The 17,675-nt window shown below is 43.4% G+C and overlaps 1 long non-coding RNA gene across 1 annotated transcript; it reads left to right on the top strand.

Annotated features, from left to right (window-relative positions):
• Positions 1–734: 734 nt before the first annotated feature.
• On the top strand, positions 735–11,087 carry LOC143739070 (uncharacterized). The gene is made up of 2 exons (XR_013204131.1): positions 735–857; positions 5,806–11,087. It is a non-coding gene; the product is annotated as an uncharacterized LOC143739070 (long non-coding RNA).
• The last annotated feature ends 6,588 nt before the right edge of the window (positions 11,088–17,675 follow it).

Here is a 17,675-nt window from a genome sequence, read left to right as displayed (position 1 = left end):
GTCATCCAGGGTCACAAATGAGTTTTATGACAAGGTCGTGAGAATGGAAAAATTCTTACATTTCTGGGTAAACTTTGCCCGCCGATAAAATAATTGCTGCCTGTGGTTATATATGGGCTGTGGCAATAATTTTGAAAAACAATAGCTCGCAGAAACAAATGGAAAAAAAGAACTATGAACTAGTTCAAAATTCTAAAGTACGAACTGAACTAGTTCATTTTAAAATTTGTGAACTGAACTTTGAACTAGTTAATGTAGAAAGTGAACTTCCCAACACTGAAGATAACCATACATAAGTAAAATAATGGAGGGAAAAAACTGAACCACATGTTTTTGCATGATGTGCTGCTGCACTTATCATTTATGCTTTTACTTTCAGATCGTTTACCTGAACAACCAATATGGCAGTGGTCTTTTAAACTAACACCTATCGCCATAAATCAAAATACATTTTCTTATTAGCTTGGTTCAGTTAGAGATGGCTCATATAATCTAGACCACCATGAAGGAAAAAAATTACAGGGTATAATACTGAATGTTCCATTAGTTTTAATAGTAGGGGGTTAGACCATCAAAACAACACTAGATGGAGTCCTAACATCATGTTATTAATTAAATACGGTATAGCCTAATCCCACCAAGGTGATTTTTGTTCATGGAAGTGTCATCATGGCTTACGTTCATAGATAAATCAGAGATAAAGACTTTTGAAACTTGTTCTCTCTTCACTGAAGACAGAGTTACCCCACCAGATGGTCCCAGAGATCCTTTTTCTTTTAGGTGTACCAGTAGGATCTGAACGGAGCCATCAAGGGCGTCCTAATCGTGATAGTGTCCTGCGCAGTGGACTTCACAAGGTAGGGATGGAGGAATTAAGCCTCTTAGATCTTTGAATCTTTTCTCTCATTATTTCGGGAAAATATTTAATTTCGAAGCATTAGAAGTGTTGAAAACAGTGCCATATTTTGGCAGGTCAAATTTATAGCAGCAATAAACCCACGTGCAGCTCTGTTGTTTTATCTATTAAGGACAAATAAAAGCCTGATAACGCTAAATGTGTTCAGGTTCTGATAATGTAATTCACATATTGAAGTTTTTCAGTAAATTCAATGTAATAACATCACAACAATAATAATATTAAAAGCGTTGTTTGAGGCAAGAATGGTGCTCTCATTATTTTATGGTTTTATGCTATTTATATGGCAGAATATATTATAATGTTACACACACACCCACGCACACACATACATATAGCCTATATGTATATATATAGCCTATACAGTGTGTGTGTATATATATATATATATATATATATATATATATATATATATATATATATATATATATATATATATACTTATACTTTCAGGTATTTGCAATGAACAAATCATACAAAAGTAGACCTAACTGAAATAACTCAACACAACAATTGTTACAAGTGGTTTCCCCAAATTCAACTGAAAATGCAACTTTTAATGACTTTGCATTCTCAAAATTATTCAACTCCCTGAATAGAATCCCTCACAACAGCACAAATCTGCAAAACGGGTGTTGTTTCAAACACACCTGATGTAACTAATCAAGGCCTTCATTAGTTGCACCAGGTGTGCTTGAGCTACAACATATGAAATATCTGAACTGGCTAAGTTTGACTGCATGTTAGAAATATGGTCATATGGACCAAGTCAAAATAATGGTCCAAAAAATTAAGAGAAAATATCATCGGCCTTCACAAAAAAGGAACAGGATACAAAAAGATAGCGAAGGCACCAAATGTTCCTAGAGACACCATTGAAAGCATAGTTTGCAAGTTCACAGTTAAAGGAACAGTGGTTACAATACCTGGATGGGGCAGAAAAAGGAAGCTATCAACGGCTGCAAACAGATTTCTGAGAAGGCAGGTTCAGAAAAACCCTGGAGTGACTGCAAAAGACCTGCAGAAAGATTTGGTGGCAACATGCACTAAGGTTTCAGTTTGCACAGTAAGGTGCGTAAAAAACGCATGCCAGAACTCCAAGACGTACACCACTACTGACCCAAAAGCACAAGAAAAGTCTGTTCCAATTGCACAAAATCATATAAATAAGCCACAGATGTTTTTGGATTCTGTTCTGTGAAGTGATGAAACAAAACTGGAATTTTTGGCCCTATAGCTTCCTGTCACTCGAACTTCGTGTCACATGTATAGTATAGCATTCTCTGTCAGCACTGAGGGCTTCACATGTGATAAATGCAGGGAGATAGTCAGGCTGACGGAGAAGATTTCAGAACTAGAGACACGCATCCAAACTTTAATTGAGGATAGTAAGAATACAAGGGCTTTAGATAATGCTTTGGATGCGACTAGCTTAGTGATCTCTGTACATTGTTCGGGTTCCGGCTGTAGAGCCCGTGAAGCAGGGCAATTGGGTGACTGAGACGCTGTAGTCGCGGGACAAAACACTGCTCTTCCGTTTACAATATCAAACAGGTTCTCCCCACTGAGAATCCTGTTGAATGTGCCCTAGTTATTACACGGAACGTGTAAATAGAGACACCAGCCAACATAGTCCCATGTTTGCCGGGAACCAGAGCGCCTGACATCAAAAAAAAGTTAAAAGTGCTGGTTAATGCTAATCGTATTATTATTCACGTCGGCACAAATGATGTTCGACTTCGCCAGTCGACAATACGTGCAATAAAAATAATAATTGTGTTGGTTATTAGTGCAATAACACTGTATATGGCATTTTGCCAATATTCTGAGCAACTTTGAATAATTTGATGATTCTGTTTCCTTAGCATTTAAATTGAATGTATTTATTGTATTACACATGCAAACTCCACATGGCTCCGGCGGGTTAATAAAGGCTTTCTGAAGCAAAGCGATGAGTTTGTGTAAGAAAAACACTCATATTTAAAACTTTATAAAGTAAAATTACTAGCTTCCGGCCAAACGAACATACGTATTCGACTATAAAGTATAAAATATATAAGTCGAAGCGCAACTTATTGGAGTAATGCGACATACTGCTGATATTCATGCTACGCCATGACGTACTACGCTACTTCTGACATCATAAGTTGCGTAAGTTTTACTTTAAACTGTACGCAAGTAGACTGTGAATGGCCGTTTGTCCGGAAGCTAGACTTTTACTTTGTAACGTGTTAAATATTGATATTTTTCTTACACATCACTTCGCTTCAGAAGGCCTTTATTAACCCCCCAGAGCCGTGTGGAGCACTTTTATGATAGACAGATGCACTTTTATGGACTTCAAAACAGAAACGGCCATTCACTGCCACTGGACTTCTGGCGGTAGATCCTTTTCCTATTTAGCACCTAACCTTTGGAACAGTCTTCCTAACATTGTCCGGGAAGCAGAAACACTCTGTCAGTTTAAGTCTAGACTAAAAACACATCTATTTGACCTAGCTTGCACATCAATTTTTTAATTCAGTGTTAGGCTGCATAGATTAGATCAGCTGGAACCAGGAACACCTCCCATAAATCCTGATGTACTCCTTACATCATAGAAGAATGGCATCTACGCTAACATTATTCTCTCTGTTTATCCCGAGGTTTACTGCAGGCCGCCGGATCCAGGCTGTATCCAGATCTGATGAAGGACCTGCGCCGTCCTACCTGTGTCTGTACAGATAAAACATTGTCAAAATGATTCCAGTTCACTTTGATACGTGGAAGCGACAAAAAAAAATGTATTATGAATTTTTAAGGCCAGACAAGTAATTTGGTGAAGTCAATTTGTATAGAAAGAATCCACGCCTGCGCACATATTCAAACGCGCATACCTATAGACTAAACGCGTAATACGCATGTGCATGCCATCAGCGTTTTCACAGATTTGCGTTTTTGAAGTTAATGAGATCAGAGATAACTTTTTTCAACATTTTTTAACGCTTTCACCTTGGAACCTATTTCAAGGATTGCGTTCTCGAGCCACCAGGCACTGTTGTTGTGCAAATGAGCAGGCCGGAGCACATTAAGGGTTTTCTGTTAGAACGGTGTCGTGTCAGCGGCCCCTTAGTTAATAACTAATGATCTTTGCATCGGAAGAGAATCGATCAAAAAAAACCAAAAAAACTTTATTCTAGAGCTATCTTTGCATCGGAAGAGAATCGATCAAAAAAAAAAAAAACTTTATTCTAGAGCTGCTGTAAAGCCAAAACAATCATTGTTACTTTAATTTCCTATTATCACTGTAAATCTGCTTTGAAACAATTTATATTGATAAATGCGCTTTATAAATGCGCTGAATTGACTTGACTTGACTATGGTCAGCGGTATGTCTGGAGGAAGAAGAATGAAACATATACTGAAAAAAACACCCTGTCTACATAGCATGGTGGCTCGGTGATGCTCTGGGGCTGCTTTGCATCCACTGGCACTAGAAACCTACAGCGTCTGGAAGGCAAGATGGATTCATTCAAGTATCAGGGAATACCAGGAGAAAACGTCATGCCGTCAGTGAGGAAGCTGAAGCTTCGGCGTCATTGGACCTTCCAACAGGATCCCAAGCATACCTGAAATTCCACCAAGGCTTGGTTGCAGAAGTAGTCCTGGAAGATTCTACAGTGACCATCAGAGTCACCTGACTTCCAACCCATAGAAAATCTCTGGTGGGATTTGAAGAAGGCGGTTGCAGCACGCAAACCCAAGAATATTACTGAACTGGAGGCCATTGCTCATGAGGAATGGGCTAAGATTACTCAGAAACACCGCCAGAAGCTGGTGTCTGGTTATACACATTGCTTGTCATGACAGCAAAAGGGTGTTCTACTTAGTACTAAAGATGCTTGCCATGAAGGGGTTGAATAATTTGAGACTGGAGAAGTCATTAAAAGTCACATTTTCAGTTGAATTTTGGGAAACCACTTGATTGTGTTGAGCTATTTTAATTTTGTTTAATTTGTTCATTTCAAACAGCTAAAAGTCTATCAGTTTTGCCAATAAACTTGATTTGCAATTGGGGTTGAATAATTTTTATTACAAATGTGTATATAGTGAGTGAATTCATTCTCGTGACTTTAGTTTCATATGTAACCTCACTATCACAGGGTATAGACCTTATGCGCCAGAGAAACAAGAATATTTTTTCCATCTGTAGAATATTGCTTTGTATGAACTTATTTTTATGGCATGTCTGTCTAAGAGTAGGCCTTATTATCTAGTGAAGTAGATTTACTTATTGTAGAGTTTTCTTTTTTTCTTTTCTTTTTTTTATGAAAATGATCATGAGCATTGTAATGTTTGAAGCTAATGTCATTACAAATGTAAGTAGATCGAGAAGATTTTAAAATGATTTAATTCAGATCTTACTTTCATGCTGTGGAAATACAAACCGGAAGATAAAACAACAAGCACAGTGCTGAAAAGGGGTGGGGCTACACAAGGACTGCGTCTGAGAACATAGGCAGCTGACTTGTTTCCATGTACCTAGCAAAGTGACACGTCCATGAAGTTAAAATAATGAAAGGGGAAAACTTTTTATAAATATGAATTCACTGCAGGAAAAGTTTCTAGGCCTATGTGGTTTGTTGGCAACCTTTAAAGTACACAAGATGGAAACTTATATATTTTTTTATTTATTTACATTAAACAAGAGCATAATTTTATACTAAATATAATATTAAATATATGTTTACTATTGGTATTTTGGTATTTTATACTCAAAATGCAAGGCATTTCTACTTACAGTTTTAAGAATAAACTCCATATCTTCACAATAAATGGAAAAAGAGGTGAAAATTGTAAACATTTGTTTGTGCTCAGTAACAAACATTTTGATTCACTTGTCTTAATAGGCTACTTGCACGAGCAATGGCAGGAGCCTGCAGGAAGCCCTCTTCAACATCCAAGAGTTAAGTGCCTTGCTCTGGGGCGCAATGACAGTGAACAAAGGAAGGCCAGTGACATTAGAGAACCAGCCGTTCTCGCCTGCAGATCCAACATCTTTATGGGCACACAATGTCAACATCCTCATAGGGCCCATTTGGGACTCGAACTAGTAACCTCTGCTGTAAACTGTTTGCTTTTAGGTTAACAGAGAATGTGTTGGATTAGATAAAGAATGAGAGAATGACGTGTGTAATGGTGTCCGCACTTTTGTGTAATCAACCATCTCTTTACATGTGTGCATGTCTGATTGTATTAGTTATTCTGTGTGTGTAGTGGCAGTTTAGTAGTTGTATATTTCTAAGTGTAATGAGGTGATGTGTAAATGTGTGTATGTTTGGGTGTGTGTGCCTGATGTCTTGAGTTTTGTCCTGTTTCAGACCCACGCTACTGTTTCCTGCGGGACGTCCTCCTAACTGGCTGACTGATGAAGCAAGGGCCTGTTTGCGTAAATATCCATGAAGACCTGTGTGAAGGGGGCAGAGGTCAACCGCCCAATGCAATATTTCAGAATGCGTGCTATTGTTTCTTTTTCTCGTTTAGTCTCTCTCCTCCTCCCCTGTCCTCCCTGTTCCTCTCTCCCCTCACTTCTTTTCAGGAAGGCTTTCCTTCTCCTTCTACCCTAGAGACACTATAAATTAATGCATGACTCTAAGTCACAGACATGTTTTTGGCTGCGCTCAGCTCTCAGGTGGACTGTCAAAGGTCATGAAAATGGCGTATGTGTTTGAGTTAGTGTCTGTTTACTTGCAATTTTTCAGCCTCTTGAATTCATCCAAGGGAACTAAACAAAAGGTCTTTGTCAGGATAAGAGCTCTTCCAAGTTTATTCTTTAAATAATAGGTCCTAGAATGTTCTAAGGACAGTAAAAAAGAACCACCCAAAACACAAACCTCCTGCTGACCTTGCTCTTCCTAATGACCAACTACATATTCAGATTGCTCCATTTAGCAAGCTACAGGGTTAACAAGCTTATTGTCCTCAGTATCTTCTTACCATTTGTTTCCTGTAAACATTCATGTTTACGTGCTTAAGTCATTGATCTTTGTCTGTTAGCCCAATCTTTAAACCTTAATAACCTTTAATTTCATGCCTAATTATGTCATTAAACTCTAGATGCTGCAGGCTGATGCGTCCTTAACACAGCTGAGGATATCTGCAGTGTTAACTACTTAGTACAAGCTGATTGGTTCATGTCACATCTGCAGCCAATGAGCTTGCTGCTCAACATTTAAATCTATGGTTACCATTCACTATATAAGTTTGCAGTGCTTTTTCAGAGTTTGTCTAAAACCCTCCACCTTCCCCAGCACCACCTGTTTAGATCTGCTATAGGTAATTGATATATGCTTTTTGAGAAGCAGCAGTATGTCTTATATACGGCATACATACGCTGTATGTATTGGCAGTAGCAAGTTCCTGTACTTGCTCTGCAGCAGCACCAGCAATAATCAACAGCAGAACTAATTCAGCAGTAGCGTAGCAGATTTTTTCCGCCAACACCAAATACATTAACATTGTCATATCCATTACCATGCTAAAAAATCTTCCAAGAGTTGCCATGATAGAAATTATATTTTATTTCTTGGAATTTACCTGCCCGGATCCCGAGGGAGTCTTGAGATATTGAGTCCGAGTGGACCATGTTCTCCACCTCCATTGTCGACGCGGCCACTCAGAGCTGTGGCCGTAAGGTCTCCGGTGCCTGTCGAGGAGGCAATCCTCGAACCCGGTGGTGGACACCGGAAGTAAGGGATGCGGTCAAGCTGAACAAGGATTCCTATCGAGCCTGGATGGCTTGTGGGACTCCTGAGGCAGCTGACAGGTACCGGCAGGCCAAGCGGACTGCAGTCCGGGTTGTTTTGGAGGTAAAAAATCGGGCCTGGGAGGAGTTCATGAGGCTAAGGAGAAGGACTACCGGTTGGCCTCGAAGAGATTCTGACAAACTTTCCAGCGCCTCAGGAGAGGGAAGCAGTGCCCTAGCAACACTGTTTACAGTGGACTGACCTCAACTGGGGATGTCGTCGGACGGTGGAAGGAATACTTCGAGGATCTCCTCAATTCCACCGACACGTCTTCCATTGAGGAAGCAGAGGCTGAGGGCTCGGAGATGGACTCGTCCATCACCCAAGCTGAAGTCACTGAGGTGGTCAAGAAGCTCCTCGGTGGCAAGGCACCGGGAGTGGATGAGATCCGCCCTGAGCACCTCAACTCTCTGGATGTTGTGGGGCTGTCTTGGCTGATAAGCCTCTGCAACATCGCGTGGCGGTCAGGGACAGTACCTTTGGGCTGGCAGAACTAGTACCTCTTTTTAAGAAGGGCGGACCGGAGGGTGTGTTCCAACTACAGGGGGATCACACTTCTCAGCCTTCCCGGGAAAGTCTATGCCAGGGTACTGGAGAGGAGAATTCGGCCGATAGTAGAACCTCTGATTCAGGAGGAGCAGTGCGGTTTTTGTCCCGGTTGTGGGACACTGGACCAGCTCTATACCCTCTCCAGGGTGCTGGAGGGTTCATGGAAGTTTGCCCAACCAATCCACATGTGCTTTGGGGATTTGGAGAAGTCATTCCACTGTGTCCCTCTCGGCATCCTGTGGAGGGTGCTCTGGGAGTATGGGGTCCGGGGCCCTTTGCTTAGGGCTGTCCGGTCCTTGTACGACCGCCGCAAGAGCTTGGTTCGCATTGCCGGCAGTAAGTCAGACTTGTTCCCGGTGCATGTTGGACTCCGGCAGGGCTGCCCTTTGTCACCGGTTCTGTTCATAATTTTTATGGACAGAATTTCTAGGCGCAGCCAGGGGCCGGAGGGTGTCCGGTTTGGGGACCACACGATTTCATCTTTGCTTTTTGCGGATGATGTTGTTGTGCTGGTCCCATCACACCAGGACCTTCAGCATGCACTGGGACAGTTTGCAGCCGGCTGGGATGAGAATCAGCACCTCTAAATCCAAGGCCAAGGTTATGAGTCGGCAAAGGGTGGCTTGCCCACTTCAGGTTGGTGGAGAGCTCCTGCCTCAAGTGGAGGAGTTCAAGTCTTGGGGTCTTGTACACGAGTGAGGGGAGGATGGAGCGGGAGATTGACAGACGGATTGGTGCAGCTCCTGCTCGATGTACCAATCTGTCGTGGTGAAGAAGGAGCTGAGCTGCAAGGCGAAGCTCTCGATTTACCGGTCAATCTACGTTCCTACTCTCACCTCTGGTCATGAGCTGTGGGTCATGACCAAAAGGGCAAGATTCCGGATACAGGCGGCCCAAATGAGCTTTCTCCGCAGGGTGGCTGGGTGATCCCTTAGAGATAGGGTGAGGAGCTCGGTCACTCGGGAGGAGCTCATAGTAGAGCCGCTGGTCCTCCACATCAAGAGGGGCCAGCTGAGGTGGCTCGGGTATCTGTTCCGGATGCCTCCTGGACGGGAAGGTTTTCCGGGTGCGTCCCACCAGGAGGAGAGCCCGGGGAAGATCTAGGACACGCTGGAGGGATTATGTCTCCCAGCTGGCCTGGGAATGCCTCGGTGTCCCCCCGGAAGAGCTGGAGGAAGTGTCTGGGGTAAGGGAAGTCTGGGCATCTCTGCTTAGACTGCTGCTCTCGCATCCCGGCCCCGGAAAAAGCGGAAGAAGTTGATGATGATGATGATGAAACTGCATGGGCATTTTTTAAATAAATATATTTTGAGTAGAAATTTAGTAAAAAATACTTAAAATATATACAGTATACTTAACCAATTAAATCATAAACAACTGGAGACATTCATGGACAAAAGTCATTCAAATAATAAGTTGAGAACCAATGCTTTAGTTCAGGTAACACCATCTGTATTGATTTAAATCATTATAAAATTATCTGTATTTCAACTATTCTGTATTTCAATTAATGTGTTGGTCAGTTTGCGTCAAAATCCTGATCACACCTTATTTTACGACATTGACCGGCTGACAGCATTATTCCTGGTGTTGTATGATTCTGTAAAAATTATATTAAGGTCTGCTCGTTCAAGTAGTTTTAATAAACAGTGAGCCAACTGTCCGTCTTCTTGCAGGAGTTCAGTGGGTTTGGGTGTTTTCTGTGTTTTTCGAGATGTGCTGATGACGCGGTCTGTCTTCCTGTAGATTGACAGCCTAAGACAAACACTAATTTCTAGATTCATCTGCCTACAGGTGTAAAAGGGGCAAAGGTCAGTGCACAGAAAGGAAAGGGAGATAATAGAGGTGTATGTTGTCTTGAGACTGAGAGAAAAGAAGGGAAGTTGTACCAGTACTCAGTGTGTGAGAGAGAGAGATATATAGTTTGAGAGCACAGTGCTGTACTCACACAATTGACCTCTATCATTTATTGTTGACTTTATACAAATGTGAAAAATTTAACATGATCTATTACTCAGTTATATAATATTAAGAGTATTCAAGAGCTAGATTATGCCATTTGGCATTCTCCCATTTGTCTGTTCTAAGAAATCTGTACAGTGGGAATTTCTGTTTACCGCTACAAACACACACACACACACACACACACACACACACACACACACACACACACACACACACACACACACACACACACACACACACACACGCACACACACACACACTCTTAACTTCTTTCTGCAGCAACATCACCTATTTATAGGATCTTCAAGTCATTTTTCTTGGAGCTCTTGTGTTGTTTTGCAGTAAGTCATATACTGTGACATCCTATACCAATATTGTTTGTGCATTGTTGTACAGTTGGTGTTTATTAAAATAGTACGTGGCATATTTCAGATGCGAGTGTTTTACGTCCTGTGTGTATATAAGTTTGTTGCCCGCCAGGTTGGCTTAGGGGATGTGTTGTCGTAAATAAATCACTTTGTGCGCACACAGAGACGTAAACCATTTGTGTGCTGTATTCCCATGGTTGTTCAGATGTCACCTCTGTTTATTCAAAGGAAGAGACTCATCAGCCACCTCACCGTCTGTTTATGGTGTCTCTGACATCACCATCAGTATTTATGAAGCTCTTGTCTGTTAAACGCCCAAGCAAGATTTGCTGGCATTAGTGACTATTATTTCTGCCTTTCAAATCAAATGCATCAGAAAGGGATGCATGTCTCATTCAAGAGCATTAGATGAAAAGTAAAGGAAGTCCTGGAGAATGAATCAGATTCAATCGGTTTTTTTCAAATCAGAAAAACAAAACAATAAAACTTCTAATTAATTCAAAAGCCATTATCTCTTTGTGATCTTTTTTTATGATATAATATTTATTTTCTAATTAAACCATAATAGTTGTTATGACTATTAAATTTTTTATAATAATGTGGTACGAGTACATCCTTTAACATTGGTTATAATCCAGAAATAAATAATTTTGTCAAGATAAACTGTATGAAACATGTAGATGAAGAATCAGTGCTGATATTACAAAGCAAAATATAAGACAGTATGACTGGGACTTCTTTATAGTCCCTGTAAAATATTTGCAGTCATATATAGTATATGTGCAAATGTAAAAAGCATTCATTTTTTAAAATACTTTGTACAGCAGTAACACAGTATGCCATACATAATACACAGTATGCCGTACATAATAAACAACATGTGTATGAGTGTGTGCAAGTGAATTTCTTTCCCTGATAAATAAGGATGTCCTGTTTGCTTGAATACACACCTCCATTGTTCAACATAAGTGGTGGCACAGAGGTGAACGACTGACTGACTTTTTACCCTCAGGAGAGTTGAGTGGATGGGTGTGTGTGTGTGTGTGTGTGTGTGTGTGTGTGTGTGTGTGTGTGTGTGTGTGTGTGTGTGTGTGTGTGCGTGTGTGTGCGTGCGTGCGTGCGTGCGTGCGTGCGTGCGTGTGTGTGTGTGTGTGTGTGTGTGTGTGTGTGTGTGTGTGTGTGTGTGTGTGTGTGTGTGTGCGCGCTTACATGTGCAATTGGTTATATCATGTCATGTTATTCAACAAGCTTGTTTGGGTGTTCCTGTGTGTCTGCATCACATGTATATGCGTGTGCGCCAATAGGACTCTGATAACAGATCTTTCCAAAACACTCAAACAAACAGCTAAATATGTGTGCACCTTTGGGTAGAAGGGAAGGAAAGTTCATGACCAAGCCTGAAGGTGAGCAGCACTCCCACAACAAACACACGGTAGGTACTGACTATTCCTTCAAGCCATTCGTAATGAAAGGAACGCTGCTTCTGGGAAATCCATTGTAATATTCCTAAAATTCCGGTGCCGCTAACAGCCACTGATTAAAATGTCAGATGAAGTAATTAACTTGTTGTCAGCTGGAACCAAAGGCAAGGATCCATTAGAGAGGGCGGGGCTTAACACTTTTAGGACGAAAGGTTTCTATAGTTTAAACAGCATCATGTAACAAAAATTTTGACCAGATCAGAGGTCTTCAACCCTCCTCCTAATATATAGCCTAATGCTGTATGATTCTGTAAAAATTATATCACGGTCTGTCTGCTAGCGTTCAAGTTGTTTTAATACAGGGGTACACTGAGTAGGCCAGCAGCTTTTTTCATACCCACACAAAAGCTAGATGCTGAAACGAAGTGATCAAATGATATTTCCTTTGCTTGTGTACTAAAATATCAATATTAACAAACCAATAATGTCCATAAGTAGTTTATAAATATTTTCCACAATTTGCTCATAATCATAAGGTGCATTTTTGTCTCAACATTACTCATGTACAGTTGAAACAGTACCATGGCACAGTTGAGACACGTTTAATGCTCTAAAGTTGGCTAACCATTTATTGTAATAGGTAATACATTTTCAAATTCATTCATTCCCTTTATTTCAGTCAGATTCAGAAATAAACCAGGGACAAAATATTTAACACTGGAAAATATATACAAACAAACAGTACAAATGTAAACATAGTAATAAGACAGTAAAAGATAAAAATGTAAACAGCTTGGTAAACAAGAAAAACTATAATGGCATATGTAGCTGTGGCCACCAGGAATACAAGCGTTTCGGTTCCACTCTCAGTATGGTTGGAGTGAGAGTATGGGATTAGATTTCGGTCCCAATTCAAAACCTCATACGAGAGCATCCTCCTCTTCTTACTCACCTCAGTAAGAAGAGGAGGATGCTATCGTATGGGGTTAGAATTCGGTCACAATTCTGCGAGCGCAAGATCACATTTTACTTGAACTTAAATTGAAGTGTTCAATCCATTAAACAAATTAAACATAAACATCTTCCACCATGTATTTTTCCTCTTCCACAGTCGGTGATGCAGTCGGTGCACTTTGCACATGCGAAAGAGAATGTCTGCGCACATCCAAATACTTATTTTAAATGCAAAATTGATTTTCGTTCGCGTGAAATATTTTCTTATTCTGCGAGACGAACATTTCTCCGCAAAACTCAGTCAACATCGAAATGCCCTTTAGCGCGCTCAAAATGTGATCTTGCGCGCACAGAATTGTGACCGAATTCTAACCCCATACGAGAGCATCCTCCTCTTCTTACTCAGGTGAGTAAGACTGAACGCTCCTTAGCACTGGGAGCTCCCTCTGCTGTCCATAAGGCACCTCTGCGCACCAGCCATTTCAAACCCCGCCTCCAGTATTTGGCCCACGCCTCCTTATTTGCATATACTCCTCAATCCTCAAATGCCCAATCCTAAATCCCCAAATTCCCAATACTAAATCCTAAATGGCTAAATGACTAAATGCCCAATCCTAAATACAAAATGCCCTATCCTAAATACCAAATGCCCAATCCTAAATACCAAATTCAATTTCGACTTGAACTTTTAGTTTCAGATTTAGACTTTTTGTTTTTGTTTAAGACTTTTAGTTTTAGACTTTTAGTTTTCAATCTGACCCAATAATCCCTCCATATGAGACAAACCTCTCGTGGGGGTGGGCTTAACAGTGATCTACTCTGATTGGATAGTGAGCTTTCGATGGACAGGTGCTCTCTGACTTGGAAGGACAGACGTCACTCAATGGCACGCATATTGTAAAGCTCTCGCAGTGATTTGTATGCAATACGTCGTGCTTTGTATTACTAAAATGGAAATAATATTTGACCTTCGATCGTCTCAGACTGTAAAGATGAGCTCTCAGGAGAGACACGGAGCGGCATCATCTTCCTCCTCCGCTTGTCCTTCAAGGCAGCTTGAAGTAAGTTTGTGTTACTGAATTAACCAATAACATCGATAAAAGTTTTTTTCATGTACAGTGTGCAACAGTTCTGGCTTTATTTTACACTGTGCATTGCAAACTTGTGAATGACAATAATAACCCGCAACGAACTGTTGCACACTGTAGGCCTACATGAATAAAACTTTTATCGATGTCATTGGTTACTTCAGTAACACGAACGTCCTGGTTGCGTATGCAACCCACCGTTCCCTGAAGGAGGGAACGGAGGACGTAGTCGACGTCGACTGAATGGGGATCGTGTCAGAGAGCCTATCATCTTCGAGTACTTAGAGAACGAGCCAATGTAATTGGCGTGCATGATTCGCATCAAAAACTCAGCCCCCACGGCGCGGGTATAAATATGGAAGTGAATGCACGCACTAGTTGCTTTTTCGCTGAGGAGCCGAGCGTAACCCGGAGTCAGCGGTGGTCCAGCGGGAGTGGCAAGGGGACTACGTCCTCCGTTCCCTGAAGGAGGGAACATACATACACATACACATACATACACTGGGTTGCATACACAACCAGGACGTTCCCTTTCAGTCGATAACGTCGGACGTAGTCGCGTCGACTGAATGGGGATAACCTTGAAAACGTCACTAAAGCTGCCACCTTCCAGTGCCTAGACAAAAGCCTCCCGAAGCCCCCGCAATTTTAAGGCGAGGAAGGACAGGGTTTAGGCCAGGGAAGTCACTGCTGTTCCTACAGGACCACTGAGAAAGCGTTCCCGTACATTGGAAGGAAGGGACGCTGCAGAAGCCACACCCTACCTGAGGGGAGGTAAGTGGAGGATACACATATGAACTGGGCGGATGACCGGGCAGTACGACATATGGAATGTCACTGGGGTGGCTCCAGCCTAAGATGGGGGGAGACTCACCGGACAGTGATGGCAGAGAGCCTCTGCCGAGGGAAGACACGAGCTCAACCATAGGGAGCCGTATCGTGGAAGAATACACATATGGGATCACCGTAGGGACCGCAACATATGGACCCAGCCTAACACAGGTTCCACACTGCTTACAAGATGTAGACCTAAAACCAGACGTTCCGCACGTCTGACATCGGAGGGGTGTGGAGGAACTCAACAGGGTTCAGATTTAAGGGAACTCAACTGGAGTAGAAAGGCGCACGTATCCAGTCCATAGTAGGTGAATGGCGCAGCAAGCCGACAATTGGACCGGGCTCATGGTAAAACTGGCTTCATTAGAAGGGAGCCCACGGGAAGCAGCGGTTCAACTAGGTGTCATCCAGCCCCCAACTCTAGAATCCATTTAGCAAAGCATATCGTCAACGCCCAGGCGGAGCACTTTACACTCATCATAGAGGGGCTCAACACCTAAGTGGACATGTTGCATCTCAGAATTTTTTACCGAAATGAAAGTAAGCACTAACTGGCCAACTTTGCTTGGAAACAGCCTTCCCTCTCTGCTGAATTCCTAACATATAAGAGCTGGTCTGAGGTCTATGGCTTGCGTTCTGTACACGTCTAACCGCTATAAGCGAACGGACAGAGAAAGCCAGGGCTGGATCTGCCTCCTCCGGGGCAGCGCTTGCAGGCTCACCACCTGCTCCTATTACGGGAAAGGTAGGAACCTTGGGCACAATCCAAACCGGGGTCTCAGCTTGTGAGAGTTAGCCGGCCCAAACTCCAGGCACAATACATTGACCGAAAGTGAGCAAGTCCCTACCCTCTAGTAGAGACCATGCGAGTAGGAGAACTGATATAACAGAATTAACTCACTGCCTGCAGTGGCTCAGGGGCGGTCTCTGCAGTGCAGTTGCACCAGAGATAAGGCCCAAGAGGATAAAGAGGGACGCAAGGATCTACATTACCTTGCTCCTCAGCAACCTGACGATAAGGACGTACTTCTCCACACTTCTGCATCACAAGGAGCGTCGTTTAGACACAGAGGCAAAATTATTTTGAGGGTGGAGGAAAACAGCCTACTCCTAACCCATCTTGCAGGAAAGAGAGCACTGAAATGACCGAAAGCTTTCAGGATTTCCTCTGAAGAGAAGACAGACTCAACGACTAGGTTCCACTTCTAAAGGCGTAAGCACGCTACCCATTTCAAGGGGGTGCTCGCAGAAGTGATGGTAGCTATCACGTGTCTTTGTGATAGCCACCTGAACCTCCACGTTCAGATCTAAGACCCCCCGGAATCTCCAGGGGTAGAACACGGGTGCCATCGTGCCCCGTCCCTGAAAAAGTGTTCAGGGAAAGTCAGGAAGGCTGTGGATGGGAACCAGGTCTTGGTTGGGCCAATAAGGGGCAACTGTGAAGACCTGCTCCTCCTGACTTGGCACCATAGGTGCAAGCGACTGGTGCAAAGACATGAGCACTGCTCAACACGACATATGAAGATCACTGACCTTCAGGAGCATTTTCTGCTCAGCACTTGAGTGCGATAAGTTCACTGAGCTTCAGGAGCATTTCTGCTCAACACCTGAGTGTGATAAACTCACTGAGCTACAGAAGCATTTCTGCTCAACACCTGAGTGTGATGAATTCACTGAGCTACAGGAGCATTGCTGCTCAACACCTGAGTGCAATGAACTTCACTGAGTTTCAGGAGCATTTCTGCTCAACATGAAGTGTGATGAATTCACTGACTCGAGCAGGCGCCAGGCGACCCCGAGTCACAGTCGCTTTTAGGAGGCTCAGTGGGGAAACGCATTTCTGCGGGCCCCTGGGGCAGCCTGGAGCTAGTGTCTGTCCAAGGGTAGTCCGCTCGGACAACAACACTGGCAAGGAGACGAAACCGGAGAGGCAACTGGGTGGCTCCGGAGTGGTCATGACCCAGCTGGATACCAGGGGATGGAGTCTCCACTCACCCTGGCTCTAACTGTCGTAAGGCTCGTCGACGGCACGACCGAGAGCGGAAATAGTGGAACAAAGCGTCCTCAGAAGCTTCAGACTCCAAGGAGGAGGTGACGGGTGAGTCGTGACATGCGAGGGAAGCTTAAGCAACGGTCGCAATGTCCAACAACTCAAGGCACGTATGCCTGTGTAGTCGAGGGTCGCCCAGGCCCCCGTTAAAACACGCCCCTTGTACATGGCCCCTCGGTTGATGAGGGTTTGGCAGCAGACCGGCGTGAACTGTAGTCACACAGGGTGGGCTGCTCTGCCACGGTCACCTCGGAACTCGAACGTGAAGCTAGTGCTGAAGCGGTTATCATATGGAGGAAGCCAACGGCTGCATCAACCACATGCCCCAGGAGCCTCTGAAAGTTCTTTCAGTGGGACCCTTTCTCACTTCAAACACCAGCTAAACACACTCTCATTGGAGAGACGTGTTGGACCGAGTCCATCTCCAAGACTGAAAAAGAGATATTCAACCAGTGGCCGAGATTACTCTCTCCCAGTTGACCTGAATTGACCATGTCTTTCAGGTCGGAGCTGCAGACCAATCTTGGGCCAAGATGGTCACGACCCACCAACTTTTGCCAACTCCAAAAGCATCCTTATCGATCCCTGGGCGACACGCTCTGGAATGCTTTTCGGGGCGGCTCTCCTATGGCCGGCTCCTTGCTGAGGCCTGGGTGGAGGCTGCTGCGGAGGCCCAGCGGGAGCGGCGGCTGGGGAACACCCACGGCGACGAGCAGGCGGAGGAACTGCCATCGGCAGCGGG

This window comes from Siphateles boraxobius, unplaced genomic scaffold, assembly GCF_051911475.1.
Source record: "Siphateles boraxobius isolate OS27281-9 unplaced genomic scaffold, OSU_SipBor_1 16, whole genome shotgun sequence".
NCBI lineage: Eukaryota > Metazoa > Chordata > Actinopteri > Cypriniformes > Leuciscidae > Siphateles > Siphateles boraxobius.
The sequence above is the reverse complement of the archived record's forward strand: the minus strand, read 5'-3'. Positions and strand labels throughout refer to the sequence as shown.